Below are 20,842 nucleotides of genomic sequence, written 5' to 3'. Positions count from 1 at the left end.
ATTCAGAGACTACCCCCAGAAGAACCCCCAATTATCATCACTCAACTCCTTCCACAGCATTCACTAGACCCATAGAAGAACCCATGGATGTTGCAGTTATTAGGGGACCCTTGAGACCTGAGGAGAAAGCTAGGCGTAAGCTACTAAACTTATGTCTATACTGTGCTGAAAAGAACCATGCTGTTAGGGACTGTCCCTCTCTGATTCGACAAAAGAAGGGTAAGACTCCATTCAATAACCATACAGTTAATTTGGTTGACAGCATAAAATCTCATCTATCTATTTATGTCTCCTTACAGTGGTCCCATCAGAAGATAAACGTTCAGGCCATAATTGACTCTGGGGCTTCTGGAAATTTTGCTGATAACACTTTTGTTGTTAATAATCACATCCCACTAATAAAGAAGAGTGTTGCATTAGCTATTCGTCTGGTTGACGGTTCATTCTTTAGCTCTGGTCCCATAACTCACCACACTATCCCACTCAAAGTGGTTACCCCTTCAGGACACACAGAGCTTATTTGTTTTGATGTTCTTCCATCTTCTGTTTATCCACTAATCCTTGGACTGAATTGGTTAATAAAGCATAATCCCACTATATCGTGGTCCACAGCATCAGTAGTTTTTGATTCAAACCACTGTAAACAATCCTGTTTTGGGGTACACACACTTTGTCATATCACTGAACATAAGTTACCAGAATGTTATAGTGAATTTGCTGATGTTTTTGACAAAAAGGAGGCTGAGTCTTTACCTCCACACAGAGACTATGACTGTCCTATTGATCTTATACCTGGAAGCTCCATACCATATGGACATATATATCCATTGTCACAGCCAGAATTAAATCATTTAAAAGAATATTTAGATGATAACCTGAAAAAAGGCTTTATTAGACCTTCCACATCCTCTGCAGCTGCAGCAATGTTCTTTGTAAAAAACAAGGATGGCAGTCTTAGACCCATCATCGATTATAGGCAGTTGAACAAATGCACAAAAAAGAACAGATACCCCCTGCCCCTCATACCTGAACTTATTGAACGTTTACAAGGTGCCACAGTTTTTACTAAACTTGACCTCAGAGGTGCTTACGATCTGATTAGGATGAGGGCAGGGGATGAATGGTTAACTGCATTTCGTACTAGATACGGTTTGTATGAATACACTGTAATGCCCTTTGGGTTGTGCAATGCCCCAGCGACTTTTCAATGTTTTATAAATGATGTCTTTCATGATTTGTTAGATATTTGTATTGTCGTATACTTGGATGACATTTTGGTTTACTCAAATTCTCTACAGGATCACATTGTACATGTCAAACAAGTATTGACACGTTTAAGGGCACACCATCTATATGCAAAGCTTGAAAAGTGTATTTTTAATACAAACACCATATCATTCCTTGGTTATTGCATCTCACCAGCTGGAATTTCAATGGAGTCAAGCAAAGTAGAAGCTATCACTAATTGGCCTATTCCACGTAATAAAAAAGATGTTCAAAGATTCCTTGGCTTTGCGAACTTTTATAGAAAGTTCATTAAAGATTTTTCTCTTATTGTCAGACCTCTCACTACGCTAACACGTAAGCAAGTTAAGTTTGTATGGAATCAAGATGCTGATCATTCCTTTAATACTCTAAAAACTAAATTTGTTTCAGCCCCTATTTTACAATTTCCAGATCCCACATGTCAATTTACGCTAGAAGTCGATGCTTCTGAGTTTGCTGTGGGGGCTGTTTTATCTCAAAGACATTCTGAAAAAGAACCTTTACATCCTGTCTCCTACTATTCTAGAACTATGAGTTCAGCAGAGATTAATTATGGAATCGGTGATAAGGAACTTCTTGCAATCAAATCAGCTTTGGAGTTTTGGCGACACCTCCTAGAGGGTGCAACATATCCAATTACCATCTATACTGATCACCGTAATTTAGAATATTTAAAATCAAACAAGACCCTTACTGCTCGCCAGGTTCGATGGAGTTTGTTCTTTTCTCGTTTTGATTACGTCATTACTTATAGACCAGGATCCAAAAATATGAAAGCTGATGCTCTTTCTAGAAAAGACCCTCGTCCTACTGATGTGGTTTCTCCTTCATCTATCATACCTCCGGATAGAATTATTTGTATGTACTAAAACATTCAGACAACTTATACTACCATGGCACTCTATTATATATACCTCCTTCTCTCAGGAATGAGATACTTACCTCTGCTCACGACTCTTTATTGGCTGGTCATCCTGGAGTTCATAGAACTGCTCATTTGATTAAAAGGAATTACTGGTGGCCAAAGATGAATGATACTATTAAACAGTATATTGATTCCTGTATGGTATGTACAACTAAGAAACATCAGCATAAGAGTCCCTATGGTTACCTTCTCTCTTTACCAGTACCAGACAGACCTTGGGCAGCGATTGCTATGGATTTTATTGTTGATCTACCTTCATCAGCTAATTATAACACCATATTAGTAGTAGTGGACTTATTCTCTAAAATGGCACATTTCCTACCACATAGAGGATTGCCTACATCTTCAGAAACTGCTTCACTATTTTTGAATCACATTGTAAAACTACATGGTCTACCTGAAACAATTACCACAGATAGAGGTACGCAATTCACCTCAAGGTTTTGGAATCAACTGTGCTCCTCTCTTAACATTACTAAACGTTTGAGTACCGCTTATCATCCACAAACGAATGGTCAAACAGAAAGAACAAATCAAACATTAGAGCATTACCTTCGTTGCTACTGCACTCAACAACAAGATAACTGGCATTCTCTACTTGCTACTGCGGAATTTGCCCATAATAATGCCGTAAATTCATCAACTAAAATTACACCATTTTACATCAACTACGGATTTCATCCCTCATACTACCCAAATCGGATCAATAATTCCGACATGCCTATAGTTAATGATCTTGTTAACACCATTGCCACCAATTTCACAACATTGAAACAAGTTTTACTAGAAGCTCAGGCTGTTCAGAAACACCATTACGATCTACGTAGATCCAAGCCTCCAGCTTACAAGATTGGTGACAAAGTCTGGTTAAGCACTAAACATTTACGCTTACAAGTTCCATCTAAAAAACTCGCTTCTCTATATTTAGGGCCTTATCCAATACAAAAGGTCATCAATGTTAATGCTGTAACACTTAAACTACCAGACTCTCTAAAGATACATCCCACATTCCACGTTTCTCTTTTGAAACCGTACAGTACAATCAGAGACACGACTCAGAATGACACGGTGGATCCTTCAGTCATTGATGGCATGGAATATGAGATTGAGTCTATCCTAGACTCTCGTTACCATCGTAATCAACTTCAATATCTTGTCAGTTGGAAAGGGTTTGGTCCTGAGGAGGACTCTTGGGAGCCTTCCAATAATGTCTCTGCACCACGTCTTGTCTCCTTGTTTCATCGTAGAAATCCTGATCGTCCTGGTCCTTGATCCGCGGAGCGGCTCCTTGGGGGGGTGTCCTGTCAGGGATTTATCTCTTCTCACACTGTGCCTTTAAGAATGTGAACTCACTACCCCTATTTAAGGCTCCTCCCAACAGAACTCATTGCTTGGTAATTTGTTGCTCAGTGTCAAGCTGCTTCAGAAGAGACCTAGCAGTTTATACAACTTTGTATTTTCAACTTATTGCTCACCCTGAGTTTCTGCCTACTCGAATCAACCTGCAGATTCTCTTTTGTGCCTGAAGTTTTGCTCCGTTTGTTCACTAAGAGATTTCTCAGTCTCTCTCCTGTATTGAGGTTGTTCCCTGCAGCGTGTGACGTCACACCCGACATTCTTCCGCCGCGGTTCTCAGCCAGGCTCTCTGTGATACCACTGGGACTTGTTGCTGTCTGGTAACTGTATCGCTCTGTGCTAATATCATCTCCAATATTACTGGTCTGTATATATTGCATTGTATGAACTGTGTGTATTGCTGCAACCTCATTACACTTACGCTTGCTATATATTAATTGTGAAACTCTCACTTGCTGGATATTCATATTCGCTTCAGATGTCAAATATGCACTAAACCTCTTACTGCTACTTACCAAATTGCAAACAAATAACTGTGACAAAGATTATTACAACTACCATTATTCATTATCGGACTGCCTAAGCATATTTCAAACTTTACAACAATTAACCTCTATTGTGCTTGAAATGAACTGTTTGCTTTAACTTAAACTTTATCTGTTACATCAGTTTAACACAGCTTATATTACTCTGATTGAACAACTCTGGAAATTACTAATATTCATTATCAAAGTATGGTTTACAAAATGACCAGAGGTTGATTTATTCACTTATCAAAGTACTGTGTGAATTTCAGTGTGTTTGCTAAAGCCTGCTGCATAAACTAATTTCACTGCTAGACTGTTTGAATTAAGGCACCTGCACTAATTAACTCTTTCACTACTGCTGAAGTCAATCTTATAAGACTTACTCTCTTTTCTGCTACAAGCAGTTATTGTTGCGTGAAGGTTCCGTTTTCACTCAGCTACCCTGCTGTAGTGACCCTCAGATCAATGAGCATATCAGGGTTCCCTTAAGTTAAATCTGTGGGAATCCGAGGTAAGGTGTGAGACTGAGTGGTCCTGCATAAAGCAGTAAGCTGTAATTGTAGTGTTCTCTAAAACAACTAAACATATCCTTACAGTTATATTGTAGCTAGCTTAGGGTTTATTTTATAGGTAAGTATTTAGTTTTAAATAGGAATAATTTAGTTAATGATAGGATTTTGTATTTATATTTATTTTAATTATATTTAAGTTAGGGGGTGTTAGGGATAGGGTTAGACTTAGGTTTAGGGGTTAATAAATATAGTATAGTGGCGGCAGATTAGGGGTTAATAAATGTAGGTAGGTGGCGGCGATGTTAGGGAAAGCAGATTAGGGGTTAATAATATTTAACTAGTGTTTGTGATGCGGGAGTACGGCGGTTTAGGGGTTAATATGTTTATTATAGTGGCGGCGATGTCCGGAGCGGCAGATTAGGGGTTAATAATTTTATTTTAGTGTTTGCGATGCGGGAGGGCCTCGGTTTAGGGGTTTATAGGTAGTTTATGGGTGTTAGTGTACTTTTTAGCACTTTAGTTATGAGTTTTATGTTACAGCTTTGTAGCGTAAAACTCATAACTACTGACTTTAGAATGCGTTACGAATCTTGCGGGATAGGCTGTACCGCTCACTTTTTGGCCTCCCAGGACAAGCTCGTAATACCGGCGCTATGGAAGTCCTATAGAAAATAGACTATACGCAAATTGCGTAAGTTGATTTGCGGTAAGGCCAAAAAAGTGTGCAGTGCTTTAAACCTGCAAGACTCGTAATACCAGCGGTAGTAAGAAAGCAGCGTTATGAGACTTAATGCTGCTTTTTTACTCATAACGCAAGACTCGTAATCTAGCCGTTAGTTTTCCAATCGTCAATGCGAATGTTTTGTTTGTGTATCAGTGTGCAATTCATTTTTCATGTTGTTTTATTCCGTGATGCAGATCGCAACATATTTTCCTAATCCTCGTATAATGTAAATGTGTAGTATTAGTTATAAAGGATTGTGAATGTTGAATGCGTATGTGCTATGTTGCGTGAGCGATTGTTGTTTGTATATTTGAGCTTTCTTGTTCATGATGTTGTATACGTAATATGACAGAGCAGTGTGTATTTCTTGCTATATCCAATGTTAGAAGACAAATCCGTGTATTCTTCATTTTGCATTGACCTCTATGGGAGAATCCATTACGCGTCCGTGATTCCGCTTTGGAAACAAACGCGGTACTCGCATTACCGCGATGCATAACAAGGTTCTTTTCAGACTTATAATACCGACGTTATGAAAAGTGCGCAATGAAAATAACGAACACGCTCATTGCGAACAGCCATTACGCCACAACTTGTAATCTAGCTGAATGGAAATAGATGTAATGTTAGATAAGGGTTGTCTAATAATTCTCTTACTTCATGTGTCATTTTCCCTACATACTGTAGGTGGCAGTCTAAGCAAGGTATAATGATAAAGATACAACAGCTGAAGTAACGTTCACTACACAATTTTCCCCTCAATATAGGCAAATATGTAATATAGTTCCCAAACATATCCCTATGTTGGCAGCAGATAAAAAAACTGAAGAGTATAGCACACAAAGGTTGTAAATTTTCCTACCATAGAGGAAAAACAATTGGGAATATGGTTTCTCCAACAGTTCCCAAAAGAGATAAAACAAAATCCACTTGGTTAGAAATAAAAGGTACATACAGATGTGGGTTTACAAATTGTAAAGCCTGTAAATATGTAAAAATTGGTAGTAATTTTGTATCCAGAGTTACAGGTGAGGACTGAAATTGCAACATGCATAAATTGTAGAAGCTCAAATGTTGTATATTTAATAACATGCTTAGACTGTCACCTACAGTATGTAGGGAAAACTACATGTGAAGAGAATTAGAGAACACTTATCTAACTTTACATCTGTTCCCATTGAGAGTAGTAAAAAAGTGGAGATCATTTCCCCTATAGCAAGACACTTTATTGAGAAACATAATAGAACAACAGATTCTTTTTCATGGAATATAATAGAGAAAGTCACATTAAACCAGAGAGGAGGTGATTAAGAACAATATTTAAATAAGCGGGAGATCTATTGGATCTTTAGACTTAGGACTAGAATCCCACAAGGATTTAATTAACTATTAGGAATTGACCCAGAATTAAACTTAAAAACAGAAAGGGATGTTGCATTTATTAAGTAAGACGATAAAAAAGAATAAGTTTAAAACAAATGTAAAATAAGTGGCATGCTGAAGTGCCCATACTGTGTACAAAGTTAAAAGAATCACAAATAAAATAAATAGAATAAGTATGAGACTGCATATGCATACACATGAGAACATTTAATACTGAACTTTAGATAGCAAGAGTATATATAGGGGAGTTAAGTGATAACACTCAAACAAAAAAAACAGTACTATAGTGAAACATATAGAGACACTATATATATAGGTGCTGCCCTAGGCACTCAAAAGTCTATTCCTCCCCAAAGGTTTAGGCCTTTTTTGGCCATAATATTTTCTGCTTAGGGAATAATGTGATTTTTTTTTTTTTATGGCATTTCCAAAGTAAGTGTTAACCAGGGCTTGAAAAACACTGCATACACATATAGACAGACACACACACACACAATGTCACAGATACATACACACACAGAGTTATACACATACACACAGGCACGTGCGCACACATACACAGACATACATATCTATATTTTGCTGCAATACATATAATAAAAAAACAGATTTCTTGAAACAATACTGCCTCAAACACACAATACTAAGTGCGGAAAGCCAACAGAACTAAAAGCAAACGACTAGCTAAATAAATTAAAGGTTCAGAGTTTTACCTCTAAACTGTAAGCTCCATGTGCACTCTTATTATACCCCTATAATGTAAGCTCTTTAGGCAAGATCTCCCATTATGTACCCATATGATACTTCTAAAATAACTTTAAGCTTCTTCACACAAAAATGTCCCCCCCCCCCCCCAATCTGCTGTCCTAGTCAAGTCAAGTGCCTTGTTTGTCTAGGCCAAAATACGCCCCTGAAGACAAGTGTAAAGACAGATAACTACAGGGAGTTCAGAATTATTAGGCAAATGAGTATTTTGACCACATCATCCTCTTTATGCATGTTGTCTTACTCCAAGCTGTATAGGCTCGAAAGCCTACTACCAATTAAGCATATTAGGTGATGTGCATCTCTGTCATGAGAAGGGGTGTGGTCTAATTACATCAACACCCTATATCAGGTGTGCATAATTATTAGGCAACTTCCTTTCCTTTGGCAAAATGGGTCAAAAGAAGGACTTGTGTGAGGATTGTCCGAGTTGTATGCTATCCCTTTAAGGATTTTACTTCCTCTTACTATTTAAGGACCCACCTCCTATTTACCTATGCTGGCGAATTGAGTGTTGTAGCCATTCAGCTACGGATTCTTATCCTTGCTAGCTCTGAGGAATTACTTTCCCACGATTCCTGTTACCTGTTTCCAGACTTTCTGAAGGTTCCAGTTTACTACTCTGAAGTTTCAGCTGTCTCTCTCCTTGCTTCCTGAGAGATCGTGTGCTCTACTCTGACGTCATCAGCTACGGACGTGCAGAGCAACCTGAACAGCCTTTCTCACTCCCGGCTTCTCCGGTTGCAGTGTGAGCTGTGAGAGATTCAGTTTCAGCCTGTCTCACTCCCGACAACTCCGGTACCAGTGTGAGCACATCCCTCCTGATAACGGTAACACAATTATTTGCCAAGTTGATATAAGTAAAGTTATTCTTAATTAATCTTACTGCTTCGCTTTGGCATAGATTAAGTCAATGTGATAACTGAGGAAATCTCGTTATTGTTATCACAGTGACACACTACCACTATTTTGAATACAAAGTGTTTCTGTTAAACCTATACATAAGTAGTACTTTACATAATCACTACCACTATTTTGAATACAAAGTGTTTCTGTTAAACCTATACATAAGTAGTACTTTACATAATATGTAAAGTACTACTTATGTATAGGTTTAACAGAAACACTTTGTATTCAAAATAGTGGTAGTGTGTCACTGTGATAACAATAACGAGATTTCCTCAGTTATCACATTGACTTAATCTATGCCAAAGCGAAGCAGTAAGATTAATTAAGAATAACTTTACTTATATCAACTTGGCAAATAATTGTGTTACCGTTATCAGGAGGGATGTGCTCACACTGGTACCGGAGTTGTCGGGAGTGAGACAGGCTGAAACTGAATCTCTCACAGCTCACACTGCAACCGGAGAAGCCGGGAGTGAGAAAGGCTGTTCAGGTTGCTCTGCACGTCCGTAGCTGATGACGTCAGAGTAGAGCACACGATCTCTCAGGAAGCAAGGAGAGAGACAGCTGAAACTTCAGAGTAGTAAACTGGAACCTTCAGAAAGTCTGGAAACAGGTAACAGGAATCGTGGGAAAGTAATTCCTCAGAGCTAGCAAGGATAAGAATCCGTAGCTGAATGGCTACAACACTCAATTCGCCAGCATAGGTAAATAGGAGGTGGGTCCTTAAATAGTAAGAGGAAGTAAAATCCTTAAAGGGATAGCATACAACTCGGACAATTCTCACATAGGCCCCCCAAAAAAGGAACCACAGCGAGGTTCAAGGCCGTGGTCTATCCGGAAACCTCCTATGAAATATGGAAACCAGCCTAGGTGCTGACACATTAGAGGCCGGTTCCCAGGAATCTTCGTCATGTCCGTAACCTTTCCAATGAATCAAATAAAACAACCGTCCACGATGGTAACGGGAATCAAGGATGGTCTGAACTTCGTAGTCAACATCAGGAACAGCAACACCAGGAGCAGGTAGAGATGTAGAGCCAGACGGAGGCGAGGTGCAAGGCTTGACCAAGGAGATATGGAATGTAGGGTGAATTCGGATGGTAGAAGGAAGGTCGAGAGTAACAGTAACAGGATTAACCAAACGAAGGATAGGGTAGGGTCCAATGAACAGTGGACCTAACTTTCGACTAGGATAAGGGAGCTTTAAATTCTTAGTTGAGAGCCAGACAAGTTGACCTACGGAGTACTCAGGGGCCTTTCTATGGCGAAGGTTGTAGTGACTTCGTTGAGTAGATTGGACTTGATGGATATTGTCCCGTACAGACGTGAAGATCTGGGACATGTCATTCACCAGATCATTGACTCGTGGACAAGGTGTTTCAACACGTGGAAAAAGATCAAAACGAGGGTGGTAGCCATAGTTGATGAAGAAGGGACTGTATCCAGTTGATGAACTTTTGCTATTATTGTAAGCAATCTCAGCCAGAGGTAAGTAGGACGCCCATGTGTCTTGTTGATGGGAACAGTAGCATCTCAGGTACTGTTCGAGGCACTGATTCACACGCTCCGTTTGCCCATTAGTTTGGGGGTGATAGGAGGTGCTGAGACGTTGATCTATATGTAATGCCTTACAAAGGTTTCTCCAGAACCTGGAGGTGAACTGTGTTCCTCTATCACTTATCAAAACCTTGGGGATGCCATGTAATCGAATAATTTCCTTAACAAAGATGTTACTTGTCTTTTCCGCCGAAGGTAAAGCAGAGAGTGGGACAAAATGTGCCATTTTCGAAAATAAATCAGTTACAACCAAAATAGTAGTGTATGACATCGATAAAGGGAGTTCAATGATGAAGTCCAATGAAACCGTCTCCCATGGTGCATGTGGAACCGGTATTGGATGGAGTAACCCAGTGGTAAGTTGTCTAGAATGTTTTGTTGTGGCACAGATGTTACACCGTGAGATATAGAGATTCAAATCTTTCGTCATAGTAGGCCACCAAAAGGATCTCTTTAGGAGATCTTGAGATTTCATGAGACCCAAATGTCCAGCTAAGGGTGAGTTATGAACCATATTAAGTACAGATGGTCTGAGAGAGGGGGGCACATAGAACCTATCCTGGTATCTGTATAAGTGGTCTGAGTCTAAGTGCAAATTACTCAGTGGTTTCGTGTTATCGGTCCATTGTGCCTCCTGTAGATAAGGAATCAAGTCCGTCAGCATACCAACAATGCAATGTTTCGGTATCACAGTAGAAGGAATCTGGGTAGGGGAGATTCTTTGATCCTTTCTAGATAAGGCGTCAGCCTTACCATTTTTTGTACCTGGTCGATAGGTGATAATGTAACGGAATCTGGAGAAGTAGAGGCTCCAACGTAATTGCCTAGAAGATAGAGTCCTGTTGGACTGTAAGTACTGGAGGTTTTTATGGTCGGTATAGATTACTATGGGAAGATGTGCGCCTTCTAGCAGATGTCACCAATGATCAAAAGAGCTCTTGATGGCCAGGAGCTCCTTTTCCCCAACCGGATAATTGAGTTCCGCAGGGAGCATAAGTCTTGAGAAGAATGCCACAGGGTGTAAGGGTTCCTTATAGGATTTCCTCTGTGACAAGATGGCCCCAATCGCATATTCGGATGCGTCGACTTCTAGAATAAATTGTTTGTCTAAATCTGGGAACTGTAAGATAGGAGCTGATGAGAATTTATGTTTTAGCAAATCAAACATTGTCTGCGTCTGATTAGTCCACTTGAACTGTGAGTTGAGTTTTGTGAGTTCTGTTAGTGGTTTGGTTATTTTAGCAAATCCTGGAATAAACTTCCTGTAGAAGTTAGAGAAGCCTAGGAAGCGCTGGACTTCTTTCTTTGAGGTGGGAATGGGCCAGGTCTGAATGGCCTGCACCTTATCTTCTTGCATACTAATCCCTAACGGAGTGATATGGTACCCTAGAAAGGCTATATCATCTGTGTCAAAGATACATTTTTCAAGTTTGGCATAAAGCCGGTGTTCTCTTAATCTGGATAGGACATTCCTTACATGTAATCTGTGTCGGTTAAGGTCTGCAGAGTAGATCAGGATGTCATCCAAATATACAACCACGTAAACATCTAGTATGTCCCTGAAAATGTCATTAATTAAACATTGAAATGTAGCTGGAGCGTTACACAATCCGAATGGCATTACAGTATACTCAAACAGGCCATATCTGGTCCTGAATGCTGTAAGCCATTCGTCTCCAGCTCTCATTCTGATGAGATTATAGGCACCTCGGAGATCCAATTTTGTGTAAACCGAGGCACCCCTCAATCTCTCTATCAGCTCGGGTATAAGTGGGAGTGCGTACCTATTTTTTCTAGTACGTCTGTTCAGCTCTCTGTAATCAATAATAGGCCTTAAAGACCCATCCTTATTAGTGACAAAGAACATGCCAGCCCCAGCTGGCGAGGTGCTAGGTCTTATAAACCCCTTCCTGAGGTTCTCATCAATATAACTCTTAAGGTGTTCCAGTTCGGGCTTAGATAATGGATAGATATGCCCGAAAGGGATGGAAACCCCAGGAAGGAGATCAATCGGGCAATCATATGCCCTATGGGGCGGCAGAGTTTCAGCATCCTTTTTATCAAAAACGTCACTGAAATCGAGATAATGTGTGGGAATAACTGATTCTGTGATGTTTAGTACTGTAGGTGTACTATGTTTAGTTTCGGGAGGAGTGATTGTAGGAAAAGTGAGACTAAGAGTATACCAATCAATTAGAGGTTTATGTTGGCGTAACCAATGAATTCCAAGTATGACATTAAACATAGGGGAATGTATGACATCTAAGGTTAAATACCCAGAAAAGTATGTCTTTATAGAGAGATGTAGTGGTAATGTCTGATGGGTGACTGGACCTGTGGACAAAGACCTACCATCAATGACCTTTACAGAGACTGGGTTCTGCTTACACAACAATGGAATTTTATTACATTTTGCAAATTTCATATCAATAAAATTCCCACAGGAACCCGTGTCAACAATAGCTTCAGTCGTGATCCTGTTGTTGTCCCACTGCAAAACAATGGGTATGGTTATAAACCTGGATGACAGTGTATCACTCGCAGAACTTAAATGGAAGTTAGATAACTTACATGATTTTTGTTTAGAGAGGACTGGACAGTCCTTAACCTCATGATTTGTAGCTGCACAATACATGCACAAATTTTGAGCTTTTCTCCTCAATTTTTCCTGAGGTGGTAGCGGCCCTTTCACAAACCCTATTTCCATGGGTTGAGCATAATCCTTCGTGGTGTAACTCGGGGAAGGAATATACCTTTTGGAGGAGCTTGCTTTTTCTGAGCGCCTCTCCCTGAGGCGTCGGTCAATACTTATAGCAAGGGAGAAAAGTTCCTCAAGGGTTTCTGGAATTCCAATGCGAGAAAGCTCGTCCTTAATCTCTTCTGAGAGACCAATTCGGAACTGATTTTTTAGGGATACTTCGTTCCATAGAGAGTCAGTGGCAGAGATTTTAAACTGGGTTATATATACTTCTACAGGATTCTTTGATTGTTTAAGGGATCTCAGAGCGTTCTCTGCAGAAACCTGTTTAAATGGGTCATCATAAAGGATAGACATTTCAGCTAAAAACCCATCTAATGATCCCAATATAGAATCCTGTCTCTCATAATACGAATCCGCCCAGGCTCTCGGTTCACCCCTGAGGTACGAGATCACAGTCAGTACTCTAACCCTCTCTGAGGGATAAGTTCTGGGTTTGAGCTCAAATAATAATAAGCAGGAATTTTTGAATTCTCTGAATTGAGAACGAGTCCCAGTGAACTTTTCAGGGGGTGAAACCGAGGGTTCTGGGTGTGTCTTTGTTTGACTAGGTTTTACTGAGAGAACTTCTCTAAGATAGGCTTTAAGTGCCTGGTTCTCAACTTGTAGTTCTTGGAAGGAGTTGCTAATGTAATCCATTCTATCTGACAGAGCCTGGATACGATTTGCCATAGTATCCTGATCCATGTCAACCTCTAAGTAGTACGTCAATTTTCACAAGTGCAGAAATTAATTAGGAATTATATATATCTATTCCTCACTTTCTATGTGGCTGGCGAATTATGTAAAGTACTACTTATGTATAGGTTTAACAGAAACACTTTGTATTCAAAATAGTGGTAGTGTGTCACTGTGATAAAAATAACGAGATTTCCTCAGTTATCACATTGACTTAATCTATGCCAAAGCGAAGCAGTAAGATTAATTAAGAATAACTTTACTTATATCAACTTGGCAAATAATTGTGTTACCGTTATCAGGAGGGATGTGCTCACACTGGTACCGGAGTTGTCGGGAGTGAGACAGGCTGAAACTGAATCTCTCACAGCTCACACTGCAACCGGAGAAGCCGGGAGTGAGAAAGGCTGTTCAGGTTGCTCTGCACGTCCGTAGCTGATGACGTCAGAGTAGAGCACACGATCTCTCAGGAAGCAAGGAGAGAGACAGCTGAAACTTCAGAGTAGTAAACTGGAACCTTCAGAAAGTCTGGAAACAGGTAACAGGAATCGTGGGAAAGTAATTCCTCAGAGCTAGCAAGGATAAGAATCCGTAGCTGAATGGCTACAACACTCAATTCGCCAGCATAGGTAAATAGGAGGTGGGTCCTTAAATAGTAAGAGGAAGTAAAATCCTTAAAGGGATAGCATACAACTCGGACAATCCTCACAACTTGACAGGCTCAGAAAAGTAAAAAATAGTGAGATATCTTGCAGAGGGATGCAGCACTCTTAAAATTGCAAAGCTTCTGAAGCGTGATCATCGAACAATCAAGCGTTTCATTCAAAATAGTCAACAGGGTCGCAAGAAGCGTGTGGAAAAACCAAGGCGCAAAATAACTGCCCATGAACTGAGAAAAGTCAAGCGTGCAGCTGCCAAGATGCCACTTGCCACCAGTTTGGCCATATTTCAGAGCTGCAACATCACTGGAGTGCCCAAAAGCACAAGGTGTGCAATACTCAGAGACATGGCCAAGGTAAGAAAGGCTGAAAGACGACCACCACTGAACAAGACACACAAGCTGAAACGTCAAGACTGGGCCAAGAAATATCTCAAGACTGATTTTTCTAAGGTTTTATGGACTGATGAAATGAGAGTGAGTCTTGATGGGCCAGATGGATGGGCCCGTGGCTGGATTGGTAAAGGGCAGAGAGCTCCAGTCCGACTCAGACGCCAGCAAGGTGGAGGTGGAGTACTGGTTTGGGCTGGTATCATCAAAGATGAGCTTGTGGGGCCTTTTCGGGTTGAGGATGGAGTCAAGCTCAACTCCCAGTCCTACTGCCAGTTTCTGGAAGACACCTTCTTCAAGCAGTGGTACAGGAAGAAGTCTGCATCCTTCAAGAAAAACATGATTTTCATGCAGGACAATGCTCCATCACACGCGTCCAAGTACTCCACAGCGTGGCTGGCAAGAAAGGGTATAAAAGAAGAAAATCTAATGACATGGCCTCCTTGTTCACCTGATCTGAACCCCATTGAGAACCTGTGGTCCATCATCAAATGTGAGATTTACAAGGAGGGAAAACAGTACACCTCTCTGAACAGTGTCTGGGAGGCTGTGGTTGCTGCTGCACGCAATGTTGATGGTGAACAGATCAAAACACTGACAGAATCCATGGATGGCAGGCTTTTGAGTGTCCTTGCAAAGAAAGGTGGCTATATTGGTCACTGATTTGTTTTTGTTTTGTTTTTGAATGTCAGAAATGTATATTTGTGAATGTTGAGATGTTATATTGGTTTCACTGGTAAAAATAAATAATTGAAATAGGTATATATTTGTTTTTTCTTAAGTTGCCTAATAATTATGCACAGTAATAGTCACCTGCACACACAGATATCCCCCTAAAATAGCTATAACTAAAAACAAACTAAAAACTACTTCCAAAACTATTCAGCTTTGATATTAATGAGTTTTTTGGGTTCATTGAGAACATGGTTGTTGTTCAATAATAAAATTAATCCTCAAAAATACAACTTGCCTAATAATTCTGCACTCCCTGTATGTCTATGAGTTCGGCTAGTACAGCTGAATCGCATTAGGAATTCTCTGTCGGAACCTATACGTATGTGAACTGTTGCTGTTTTTATTGATATTGGAATACTGGAATATTTTTTGGATATTTATATATATATTGTACCAAAAAAACATCATATATGTGTAGAACTATCTATTTATGAATAAATAGAACATATTCTTCTATGTGAAGAACATTGGAATGTGAAGTATTAATTTTTTCATGTCTTGTTAGTGCACTTGAGAATATGCGATCGGATTTGTTGCTAGTTTTTTTTCCCATTTTTTTTAGCTCCGTTAACTTCTATGGGGGAATATGTTATCGCATATGTGATATTCGAAGTTCGGCTTTTTGCGCTCGTTGGGTTATTTCGTGAGCGAAAACATTTTACTTTTAACTCATAATACGAGTGCAACCCAATGCGTGCAAAAATCTTACTTGTAGAGAAGTTAACACTCCAGCTGGAGTATTAATTAATGCTCCACTTGTAATCTGGCCCATTGTCTTTGTGGTAGTCTTTGTTGTACCCTCCCTAGCCCATAAGCCACCTTTCTGTGCAGCTTGCCTGTGAAGGGGGAAATATTTTTGAGTCTGCTAAAATATGAACCATTTACTGCTAGCTTAACATTTTATTTACTTAAAGAGATGTGGAAGTCAAAATTAAACTTTCAAGATTTAGAGTATGTAACTTTAGGACAGTTTTAAATGCACTTTTATGATCAAATTTACTATGTTCTCTGCATAGCCTTTGTTGAAGAGCATATGTACATATTCTATGCAGCAGCAGTGCACTAATGGGAGCTAGCTAGTTATAGGTGGCTACTGGCATTTGTCTCTTGCCATTGGCTCATGAGATGTATTCAGCTAGCTCCCAGTAGTGCTTTGATTGTGGCTTAGAGGGTATATTTTACAAGTTTGGAGTAGTATAGATCTCACTTTGTAAGTGTAAATGTTGAAGCATTGTGAGCAAGGTTAAACTAGCACTGTGATCTAGGAAGTGCAAGGTGTCGAAGCTAAAGGTGTCTGAATAAATTATCAATAATAATGTTGTTTCTGTATTTAAGTGTCAAGCAGCAGCTAATATTAAATAATAACAATAATTTAGATAAAATTGTTTCATAACTATTTTTTCCAGTCTATTGTGTGACCAGGAGCATTTGTATACATAGAGGCTGATTTATCAAGGGCCCGATGGCCCCTGATGCCCCTGTTTCCGCGCATCAGTTAAGAAGCAGTTGTTTTAAGACCGCTGCTCCTTAACTCGTCCGCTGGCTCTGAGGCTGCGGACATCAATTCGCCCGATTCTATATGATCAGGTTGATTGACACCCCCTGCAGGGGGCGGCGTTGCACAAGCAGTTCACTATATTATTTAATTTAAAATAAATGTCTTGAAATTATTCCACCAAAACCTAGTCTAATAATGAATCCTTTTCATGTTGTGTGTCGTCAATGAAGTGACCCTTTTTTTCCCCTTTAGATCTGGTCACCCTAACCTAAGGGAACCTAGTATGTGATAACCCCACCCTCTCTCATCTAAGATGTGACCCTTCTACTACAGCCCCCTTTAACTATAATACACCTATACAATTCCTCACCACTAATAAACCTTTTTATCTATAAACTCCTTATGTAACCTTCCTACTAGTAACGACCCCATAAAATGTAAACTACCGTAGACAACTCCCATTGTAATCCATACCCACTAAATTCTAAAACCAAACTACATGATCCTTTCAGTGCAACAACTCAATAAAATCTAAGCCCAGGTCACAAACACCCAATACCTTTCATAGACACTAAAATGTAGCCATTTTAATTATCTATAGCAATGCCATATTGATTCATATTAAAGCACTAAAATGTTTAATTTGTTGAAAACTGTTAAACTGTATAATCCACAGATGTCAGAGACTGCTTGTTACACTATGAATATTATATGAAAACAGTTACTCAGTTTTTCTATGTAAAGCTAACGTCCAAAAAGCTGAAAGATCTATTAAATACACAAGTGCAGGCCACTTTCTTTTCATTAAGGTTGATGTGAAGGTTATAATTGTATAGTGCAGAACTTTGAAGGAGCATTATGCACGTGCAACAGTAATTTGTAACATAGTCTGTTACTGCCCCCTACAGTTTGTCATGATATTTGCAATAGAATAACCTGTTCATTAAATATCAGTTACTATTATTATTATTATTATTATTATTATTAATATTAGAATATTAGTTATTAAATAGTATATAAAACAGCAAATCACTTAAGAAGCAAGAAACAACAATTGGAGGGTTATTAACTCATTATTAAGCTCCCTACTGGAGAGGAGTCTAAATTTACATAAATAACCTTTTTTAATCTTCTTAATTAGAGGTGGTTTGAGGAGGTTGCTATACATTATCAAATAATCATAACATCAATTTCTTTTGTGACCCTTAAAGGACACTTTAGGCAAACATAATTCAGAGCTTGCAATAAAAAAAATCCAATTTACTTCTGTTATAAAAATGTGCACATTGAATCTTTTTATATGTATACTTTCTGAGGCACCAGCTTCTTCTGAGCATGTGCAGGAGATAACAGTAGATATGAGTCTGTGATCCACTGAATTCTGTCACATGTTCCACTCCTTCATACACTGCAAAGATCAGGCAGCACTAATCATGATTGTAACTCTCATACATCTACCCCTAGATCAGCCCAAGCATTCAGGCTCTTTATTTTTCAGCAGAGGGAAAACAATTGGTCTGGAAGAGATCCCCATTATGCTTCTGGTGCCTGATGACTGGTCAGGCGTGACTTTTGAGCAGGGTGAGAGGGGCATCCAACCTGGCGCCCACGCTTTGTGGGCCCTGCTCTGTCATCATTGGTGAGGGTATGAGAAGATGCAATTTACAATGAAGAAGTATTTATGGTAATATATATTTTATTATTCTTTATAAGGAACACACTGAATACTGGGACATGGGTGAGTGTTACAGGGGGCAGGGCGTACAGGAGGAGGGAATAAGAGGGTGAGCGTTACAGGGGCAGGACATACGGGAGGAGGGAATAAGACGGTGAGCGCTAAAGGGGGCAGGACGTACAGGAGGAGGGAATAAGAGGGTGAGCGTTACAGGGGGCAGGAACATACAGAAGGAGGGAATAAGAGGGTGAATGTTACAGGGGGCAGGCCATACAGGAGGAGGGAATAAGAGGGTGAGCGGTACAGGGGGCAGGACATACGGGAGGAGCGAATAAGATGGTGAGCGCTAAAGGGGGCAGGACGTACAGGAGGAAGGAATAAGAGGGTGAGCATTACAGGGGGCAGGACGTAGAGGAGGGAATAAGAGGGTGAGTGTTACAGGGGGCAGGACGTAGAGGAGGGAATAAGAGGGTGAGCGTTACAGGGGCAGGACATACGTGAGGAGGGAATAAGATGGTGAGTGCTAAAGGGGGCAGGACGTACAGGAGGAGGGAATAAGAGGGTGAGCTTTACAGGGGGCAGGATATACAGGAGGAGGGAATAAGAGGGTGAATGTTACAGGGGGCAGGACGTACAGGAGGAGGGAATAAGAGGGTGAGTGGTACAGGGGGCAGGACATACGGGAGGAGGGAATAAGACGGTGAGCGCTAAAGGGGGCAGGACATACAGGAGGAAGGAATAAGAGGGTGAGTGTTACAGGGGGCAGGACGTAGAGGAGGGAATAAGAGGGTGAGCGTTACAGGGGCAGGACATACGGGAGGAGGGAATAAGACGGTGAGCATTAAAGGGGACAGGACATACAGGAGGAGGGAATAAGAGGGTGAGCTTTACAGGGGCAGGACGTATAGGAGGAGGGAATAAGAGGGTGAGTGTTACAGGGGGCAGAACATACAGGGGGAGGGAATAAGAGGGTGAGCGTTACAGGGGGCAGGATGAGGGAATAAGAGGGTGAGCGTTACAGGGGACAGGACGTACGGGAGGAGGGAATAAGAGGGTGAGAGTTACAGGGGGCGGGACATACAGGAGGAGGGAATAAGAGGGTGAGAGTTACAGGGGCAGGGCGTAGAGGAGGAGGGAATAAGAGGGTGAGCGTTACAGGGGGCAGGACGTACAGGAGAAGGGAATAAGAGGGTGAGCATTACAGGGGGCAGGACGTACAGGAGAAGGGAATAAGAGGGTGAGCGTTACAGGGGACAGGAACATACAGAAGGAGGGAATAAGAGGGTGAATGTTACAGGGGGCAGGATGTATAGGAGAATGGAATAAGAGGGTGAGCATTACAGGGGGCAGGATGTACAGGAGAAGGGATTAAGAAAATGAGCATTACAGGGGGCAAACCGTACAGGAGGAGGGAATAAAAGGGTCAGTGTTACAGGGGGCAGGGCATACAGGAGGAGGAAATAAGAGGGTGAGCTTTACAGGGGACAGGACATACAGGAGGAGGGAATAAGAAGTTGAGTGTTACAGGGGGCAAACCGTACAGGAGGAGGGAATAAGAGGGTCAGCGTTACAGGGGGCAGGACAGATGGGAGGAGGGAATAAGAGGGTGAGCTTTACAGGGGGCAGGGCATACAGGAGGAGGGAATAGGAGGGTGAGCATTACAGTGGGCAGAACGTACAGGAGGATGAAATAAGAGGGTGAGCATTACAGGTGTGAGGAAATACAGGAGGAGGGAATAAGAGGGTGAGCTTTACAGGGGGCAGGACGTACAGGAAGAAGGAATAAGAGGGTGAGCGTTACAGGGGGCAGGATGTACAGGAGGATGGAATAAGAGGGTGAGCGTTACAGGTGTCAGGACATACAGGAGGAGGGAATAAGAGGGTGAGCTTTACAGGGGGCAGGACGTACAGGAAGAAGGAATAAGAGGGTGAGCGTTACAGGGGGCCGGACATACAGGAGAAGGGAACAAGAGGGTGCGCATTACAGGGGGGCAGGACATACAGGAGGAGGAAATAAGAGGGTGAACGTTACAGGGGGCAGGACATATAGGAGGATGGAATAAGAGGATGAGCGTTACAGGGGGCAGGAACATACAGGAGGAGGGAATAAGAAGATGAGCATTACAGGGGGCAGGACGTACAGGAGGATGGAATAAGAGGGTGAGCGTTACAGGTGTCGGGACATACAGGAGGAGGGAATAAGAAGATGAGCATTACAGGGGGCAGGACGTACAGGAGGATGGAATTAGAGGATGAGCGTTACAGGTGTCGGGACATACAGGAGGAGGGAATAAGAGGGTGAGCGTTACAGGTGTCGGGACATACAGGAGGAGGGAATAAGAGGGTGAAAGTTACAGGGGGCAGGACGTACAGGGGGAGGGAATAAGAGGGTGAGCATTACAGGGGGCAGGACATACAGGAGGAGGGAATAAGAGGGTGAGCGTTACAGGTGGCAGGATGTACAGGAGGAGGGAATAAGAGGGTGAGCGTTACAGGTGGCAGGATGTACAGGAGGAGGGAATAAGA

Source organism: Bombina bombina, chromosome 2 (genome assembly GCF_027579735.1).
Source record: "Bombina bombina isolate aBomBom1 chromosome 2, aBomBom1.pri, whole genome shotgun sequence".
Classification (NCBI taxonomy): Eukaryota; Metazoa; Chordata; class Amphibia; order Anura; family Bombinatoridae; genus Bombina; species Bombina bombina.
This window is presented reverse-complemented; position numbering follows the sequence as displayed.